Source organism: Sinocyclocheilus grahami, unplaced genomic scaffold, assembly GCF_001515645.1.
Source record: "Sinocyclocheilus grahami isolate Dianchi unplaced genomic scaffold, SAMN03320097.WGS_v1.1 scaffold112.1, whole genome shotgun sequence".
Classification (NCBI taxonomy): Eukaryota; Metazoa; Chordata; class Actinopteri; order Cypriniformes; family Cyprinidae; genus Sinocyclocheilus; species Sinocyclocheilus grahami.
In genome coordinates this window covers 687,353-695,419 of record NW_015505291.1, presented here as the reverse complement: position 1 = coordinate 695,419, position 8,067 = coordinate 687,353, and positions in this window count along the sequence as shown.

Here is an 8,067-nt window from a genome sequence, read left to right as displayed (position 1 = left end):
TCTAGAGTGGAATAAACGGACAGATGAATAGACAAACAGACAGATAGTCATACAGATAGATGGGCGGATAGACAGACACAGATAGATAGATAGATAGATAGATAGATAGATAGATAGATAGATAGATAGATAGATAGATAGATAGATAGATAGATAGATAGATAGATAGATTCTTTTTTAGAGTTCGCCACTCTGAAGAACATTTCATGTCATTTCAGCCAAGTTTACACAAAACTATTACACTGCACTATTACAATACATTTTGTCTCTGAAAAGGAGGAGTTGAGATGGTGTAGGATGTCTTGAGATGTCACTCAGTACTGTGTAGGAGAGATTGAGAGAGATGAAGACAGAAAACGGCAAGGAATGAGTGAAGGATGCCTGGAGGGTAGAATGAAAAAACCCAAATAAGCATGTAGGGGAGGAACCGTCCACCAGCTTCTGCAAAATGAACCATCTGGGTACAAGAAAAAGAGGGTGAAAGACAACAAACAAAAGAAGCAGGGGTGCCAGAGAGCGTCCGACCCTCCTCCAGGCAGGCGCTCAGCGGTTCTCCTTAAAAGGCCATCTCTCTCCAGGGGCTGCTGTGAGAACCAGAGGAGCCGCAGACCCCTGCAGGCTGACAGTGATCCAGGCTAATGGGCCGGGCTGTGTACTCTGTAGTGTGGGGAGTGGATTAGAGAGGTAATTAAGGTTAATGATCCACCCGCTCTGATCTGTGCTTCACCACCTCAGGCTACATGCTAGCGCACGCACTCAAGCAGATGCTAACTCCCGCCACACACAGGTGGATTCAACACCAGCGTGTTTGGAAAGCTCTGTTGAATGATGGGATGTGTCCGCAAAGTACGCTAACAGGGTGTCAGGGTTGTGCAAAATTAAAAATTTAAGAATTGGAAATTCATGAGTTCAGTTTTAAGTGAATTGTCCACACCCCAAAGGAACTAGAATTGGAATTTGAATATGAATGACAGGATGAGGAATTTAATGAACTGTAAATCAACAAAATTCATCATAGGAAGTGCATTCTGGGAAATAAATTGTTTTTCAACCTGGTCCACAAAAAAATGTATTAAATGTAATAACAAATACTATTAAATGCTAAATATAAGCATCCATCCATCCATCTATCTATCTATCTATCTATCTATAGTGAGTTATATGACAATTATTTTTAATTCTATCTTTAATTCAATTAACTTTAATTCTACTGTACTTCCTTAGATTCATATTCAAGAACTGAATTGGAATTGAAAAGGCATTGTCGTTTGAAAATAGCACATAACCCCGATGTGTGTCTTCTTGTAACTGGTTTCATGTCTTAAAGTTGTCTAATTTAGCACTATTTGTTATTCTGTATTCCATTCAAATTGTTAAGTTGGAATTTCCAACATCCTAAAGTCAGACTTTTAATTTGCACAGCAATCCAATTTTACAAAGATGCACATGTATGACAACATGGCAGCACGTGTTTGGCAAATGCTTAAAATGTGTAAGACATTGCATTATTTGTTATGTATCAGCTCCTTTCTTTGTGGACAATAAAACACCAACAAAGCTAGCAATTACAATGTTTTTTTGTTTCTATGCAATGTATAATTTGTATACCCCATTGTTTCACCCATTGGAGTATCCCACACTGGACTTTGATTGAAACGCAGTTAGCCAACAGCTAGTTGACCAGTAAAATAGACTTTTTATTCACATTGTAGCAGTTTAGCTTTATTAATATCACTGAGTTTTGATGAAAACCTCGAAAGTTTGGTCTAATTAGCCTTACGCAGCCTTTGAAAACGTATCTGCTTTTCATATACATTGTCGAAACAATTGATATAAATAGATGCCATCACAATAATTAATGTTCTCCTCATATAGTTGTAATTATTTTATCACAGTCGGAATGTCTGACATCTCGCTTTCTCTCAAGCAAATATGAGTGTAAAGTGAGAATGGGGATTTCCACGAACATAATGCGTGGCATAAATCATCTTAAATGTAGCGCCTTTCATCTAATTGCTCTGCTTTGTGTAGCACATGTAACAGAAGGCCGTCCCCTTTGGAAGGAAACATGGTCGTTTTTCACAGTATAAACTGATCAATTGAATGGGACATCAAAAAATGAAATTTGAAGAAGCAATTTTTTGCTCTTATCCCTCTTTGAAATACCACAGTAATAGCAACAAAGTGGTTTTTCCTCAAAAATGCAGTTTCTGCTGATCAAATCAGGATTTCAGGGCAGCACATTTGAGAGTATGAACGACAGGACCCATCAGACTTAAGTGAATTATGACCCTGTTAAACCAGGTTTTAGTGCCATCCAAAGCAGACACATTTTCCAGCCTTTTCCTGTAATTTTTGAAAGCCTTTTTGCTGTAATAAAATATCACTTTTTCCAGCATTTATGCATTAAACGCCCATCGTCCTCGTGTCTCTGCTCCAATGATAATCAGATTGCATCTTGCTTCCTTTTCTACGCCTCTCTCGGATCACTCTCGATAAAGATGACACGAGGGCCTGTAAACTGGACCAAATTGACCTCGGTGTCTTTCTCTCGCTTCAGTTTTTCCTGCAGTCGTTCGTGATATGATTACATCATCTAAAGAAACACTGAGGTGCTTGTGTGACTGTCACCAAGAGCTCTAATGCCCCATCATGTAGCTCTTTACCCATAATGCCTTGGGACCAAGTCCCACACATATTCACTGCACCGTAACTTGGTACACATCCTCAAACCAGCTATTACAGCACATCGGCACGTCGCCAATGGCCGTGTTTACAAAATCATGATGTCCCCAATAGGTCCTTTTACTGTGAGAGTGAAACACTTTCAGTTTTATTTCTCATAAAGCAAACCCCACCCCCCCCTCTTATTTCACTGTGGAAATATGATGACTGGTGATGGGGTAAATCATTGAGAACCATTGAAACCCAGCTGTGGATATTGGCAATTAAGTCAGGCATAATTGTTTGGAAGTGAGAATAGGAGGCGATAAAACAGGATGGAAGAACTGACGATCACTCTCTAAATAATTCTGCTCACTTCAGTCTGCGATGAGATGGCTCACAACAGGTTTGATTCTGCATTACTGATTTGGGTTGTTCAGTTCACGTTAACAATAGTGCGTCCCTCGCCTCAGGTAGGCCTACTGTAATTCTGATAGCACTCAGGACCAGAGGCAATGATAGGTACCCATCCATAACCAACAAACCTCAGCACCTGCTGTAGCTTCCGGCACCCATTTATTCTCGCAGCATGATGTCACTGCAGATTTGGCTGTCCTGAAATGCATTGCAGTTAGGATTTAATTCGTCTCGGCCTCTGATGGCACACTCACTGTCCATTCAGTGACCGTTTGATCTATATAGCACACAAAAATGGTTGGGAACTGGCAGGAATCTAGTAACTAGTAACTAGATAGATGGATGCATTTACTTGAGAAGCTAAATTAAATTCTGTTTTCTTAAAAAAAATAACAATAAAATGCTTAAAACAGGAAAAAAAGACTTGACAATAAGGTAAGAAAAATATTGTTTTCTCTTTGGAATTAAGTTTATTTTGTGTGTGTGTGTGTGTGTGTGTGTGTGTGTACTTGTTTATGCTACAGTGTGCACAGTAAAACCTTACATTTTTGACATTGTGGGATCCGGCCTGCGGTCCCCACGAGGGAAAAATTATTAAAAATAGTAAATGATGTTTACCTGAAAGTGTAACAATACAAACAGGTTTTCTGTAATGGGTAGATTTAGGGTTAGGGGATAGAAAATATCGTTTGGTCAGTATAAAAACAATCATGTGTGTGTGTGTGTGTGTGTGTGTGTGTGTGTGTGTGCGCGTTTTTGTGACAAATGAGGACATACATTTGTATAATGACTGTGGCAGGAGGGGCGGGGTTCAGCGAGGCCTGCATCGGGAGAGAGAGGCAGGAGACGAGCGGTGCGTAAGTGGGTCAAGTGCAAACGATAAACACCTGTGTCTTGTTTCAGTAATTGGTGTGGAGAGACCGGATAAAAGAGGCCACCTGGAACAGGATGGGGAGAGACAGTCTGGGTACGCGAGCGACCCGGGAAGACGGGTGTAGATACACGGAAGCCAGTTGCATTCTGTTTGTTATGAGTTACTGACTGTGAATCTTACCGCGCTGAGTGAGCGCCGTGGTGGGTACAGTGCGGGAAGGAATTTAAATAAAGCTTGCGTCCCAGCAAGCCGACCCTGTCTTCTTCCTTCTACCCTCTTGAACTTTTGTTACAATGTCAAAGGTATGACATAGGTATTACAAGGAGAAGGTGCCTTTTCAGGACATTACCCCATGTTCCCACTTTTCAAAACGCTTATAAATCAGACAGAATGGAGTGTATTGAAAATCTGAAATAGCACAATGTTTCCTGTGAGGGGAAGGTTTAGGGGTAGGGTTGGTGTAGGGCAATAGAATATACGGTCTGTACAGTATAAAAACCATTACGCCGATGGGATGTCCCCACTTTTCACAAAAACAAACCTGTGTGTGTGTGTGTGTGTGCACGTGCGTGTGTTTTAAGAAAACAAGAGTTTTTGCAGTATAAGGTGCTTTGAAGCAAACATCCACAAATATAACTGTATATACTATTTATTTAAAGTTATGTATGAGAAAAAAATATATATTTCTTATTTTTTTTTATTATTACTTCTGGCCTATCTACACACAATAAGTTAATTGATTATTGTGTAATCAACTTTTTCAAATAAACTCTGCAGACAAACTTAAGTAAAATGAACTGTGTGGGTTATTGAAAAATGGTAATTAACAGTCAAGGTTGTTATTTAGGATAGCTATTATTGTTTTAGCTTGAATAAAAAAAATGGAATGGCAAAAAGAAATAAATATAGGTTTTGAAAGTGAACAGAAGCTGGGAGAGAGTTGCCAAAAGGATGAATGAATGACTAGACAGTTGATTTATTATGTTGGTGACAATACCTGCTGGCGAACCCATGACAGCTTTCCCTGATGGCACCCTCAACATATCAAACAGCACACTCTTCCACTTCCTCACAATAGGCACTGTGTCAGTCTTAAAGGACAGGCGGTACTGTCAGCGGTGGCTAGGTTGGATTAAAGACAGGCAGTAAATAAAAATATGCCACATCACCGTCACAAAGCTTCTCTGGGGATCAATACATCTGTCAATCACTGACTGCTGTCTGCCTGGGCCAAATGGAAATGCATGCATAAGAAAACGTGTGATTTTAATAAGCCGAAGGCAAATATACTTTTACTTGAAACACGAGTATAGCTGTCACTTTAAAGAGAAATATGAAAAAGATGATTAGTACAGCTACAGAATGCATTATGTTCCTTCAACTCGTTGCTGAAAGATTAAAGCCATAAGAACCATGAGTAACACCCTCGGCATCTTTACTCAAGTCAATATACATGTTTGTTCTGAACACACCATTACATTTTTAAAATGCCGTACTGCAAATATTTATTGTTCCATGCTATTCATTTGACTATATACATTATTAAACACCAAACAATTCCTCTGAAACCCTTTATAGTTATCGACACAACAGATTTTAAAATGGAAGGACATCAAAAAGCGCTGATCTGATGTGTTTGCAAAGGCAAATGTGAGCGTCCGTAACACTGTGGTTGATTCTTAAGGCTGTGCATGGCTGGCATTGTACATTTACCTGCATATACTGTAGTCTCCTCTGTGAGGGTTTGTTTGTGTGAAAGCTGATCTGTGAAAAGTGCCATAGACAAGCTGCATCCACAGACTCCGAGGCCCTGAACTCAGAACAAGCTGAGATGGAAAAATACCTGCATGTTTACTACTTACCGTAGTAATCAAATCCTGCTTTCACAGGAAAAAGCTAAGTGATAGAGTAGCTCTCCGGAGAGCAAAATAGAAGGGTTAAATGATACATTCCTGCAAATGGAAGTCCATTTCTACAGCACTGTATTCCGTTTATAAGAATAAGGATTTAAATAAGATTGAAACTGTAAACTCTATTAGGGCTCTGTTTGCTCCTGCATTTGGATAAAGTAATGTTTTTAAAAACTATATCAACTAACACAACTACTACACTCTTAAAAATAAAGGTGCTTCATTTTTGGTTCCACAAAGAACCATTCAGTCAAAGGTTCTTTAAAGAACCATCTCTTTCTTACCTTTTTATAATCTGAAGAACCTTCTTTCACCACAAAGAAGCTTTTGTGAAACAGAAAGGTTCTTCAGATGTTAAAGGTTCTTTATGGATCCATTTAGACAAAAAGCTTCTTCTATGGCATCGTGAAGCACCTTTATTTTTAAGAGTGTAGGGAAGCCGGGGCTAGTTGTCACAGCAGCCATATCTCAACTATTTTGAGTCAAAAGTCAAAAATGAACCACTGTTTTCTCTGACAGTGGTTTTGGGTGTTGATTTTAAACATTTGTGCTGTTTAATGAATTATTTCACTGTATAATGTTTTGCTGAAATGCTGGGTCAAGGTGTTTAATCATTTTCATAGGCCTACAATAGCCTATCTTTCTTTCTTTTTTTTTAAGTATTTAGTTAAGTAAAAAGTGCACCCGGTCTCCCCCGAAGAGTAGTCTTAAATATTGTTTGATTTACTCGCCTATTGTTGTTCTTGTATTTTGTAATAGTGGCATGAAATCAAAATGTTTTATTTTACCATCATATCACTGTTGTAAATATTACGCTTTCTCCCAAGTGTTGTTTAATCACTGGAATTAATATTCCCTCTATGCCCATGAGGTTCTTTCATATTGGCCAGTCTATGAGCAGCTGGTTGTTAAAACACCAGTCAGACTGTGCCACCCAATGCCACTGCAGAAAACGCACGGGCCCCGTTAGTAATTCACCGCCATTTGCAATTAGTGTGACAACAATAACCTTTCATCCTGTCATTTATCAATTAGAAGAGAGGGGGGAAAATCGTCCAGCTGAGAGCTGTGCAATAATGTGCAGCTGTGCTGAAGAATTCGGCGTCCCTTTATTACTTTGCGACAAAGACATATTTCACTCATTGCGTGACTTAATGAGGCCGCTCACAATCCATCATCTAAATGCCGCCCAACAGCGGACGGGATTCTCGCGAGAGTTCCCTCAAAAGCCAACAGGGTTCTCGCGAGACTTCCAACGCAGAGCGAATGAGACAGCAGCACGCGCCACCTGATGGTGTTAATGAGGGATTTTCCATGGCTTTTTCCAGCTTCGTCTCGATTCTGAGCTCTTTGATAGTAGGCCTATTAAAGCTTGGGGAATTGGCAATAAACTAACGATTACTGCATGATTTTTGTGGGAGGCGTTCTCCAGACATGAGGACAAGATCTCGTTAAGCAAAATGAGGTAAATAGGAAATACAGGAGCAACTATAAAATAAATACAAATCTCGTTCTTGTATTTCTTTCTTTCTTTTTCTCCCTTTCTAAATATAATATATAATATATTAATTATTCTTTCTTTCTAAATATAAATGGGCCTAAATATAATTAAATTATAAATATATTATAGAAAGATAATAATTAATGAATTAATTGCATGTTATTAATTAAATTCACTGAATAACTCGAGTCTTATTTTTTATTTATTTAGGTTTGATCCTCCAGATATGAATTTCTTTGCTCTGTATGAAATATCAAAATCAGCTGAATATCTGTCAGCAAGCGATTCTTTGCTGGAGTCTGTTTTACTGCAGTCAATATGATCTCTGTTCATCTCTCCTGTGGATATTCATGGTCTTTTTCATCGACCGACACAATATTAAAATGCTTCATTCACTGTCATGACTGCTTCATTAAGTCTAACTTCTTTCCTGCATGCTTCTTTTTTCACTTTTATTTCACTTTTCTATATTTTTCAGCTTATAATTTTTATATGAAAAGAATTCAGATGTTTTATTTATTTATTTATTTTGCCAAATAATACTGTATGTCTTAATATATGCTTATTTCATAGTATTTTAGTGCAGGCTAGTGACGATTGTGACCACATCTTCTTCTGCTTAGATGAGGTGAGTCTTGTGTTTACACTCTAGTGAAATAATGAGAGATTGTGTGTGTGTGTGTGTGTGTGTGTGTGTGTGT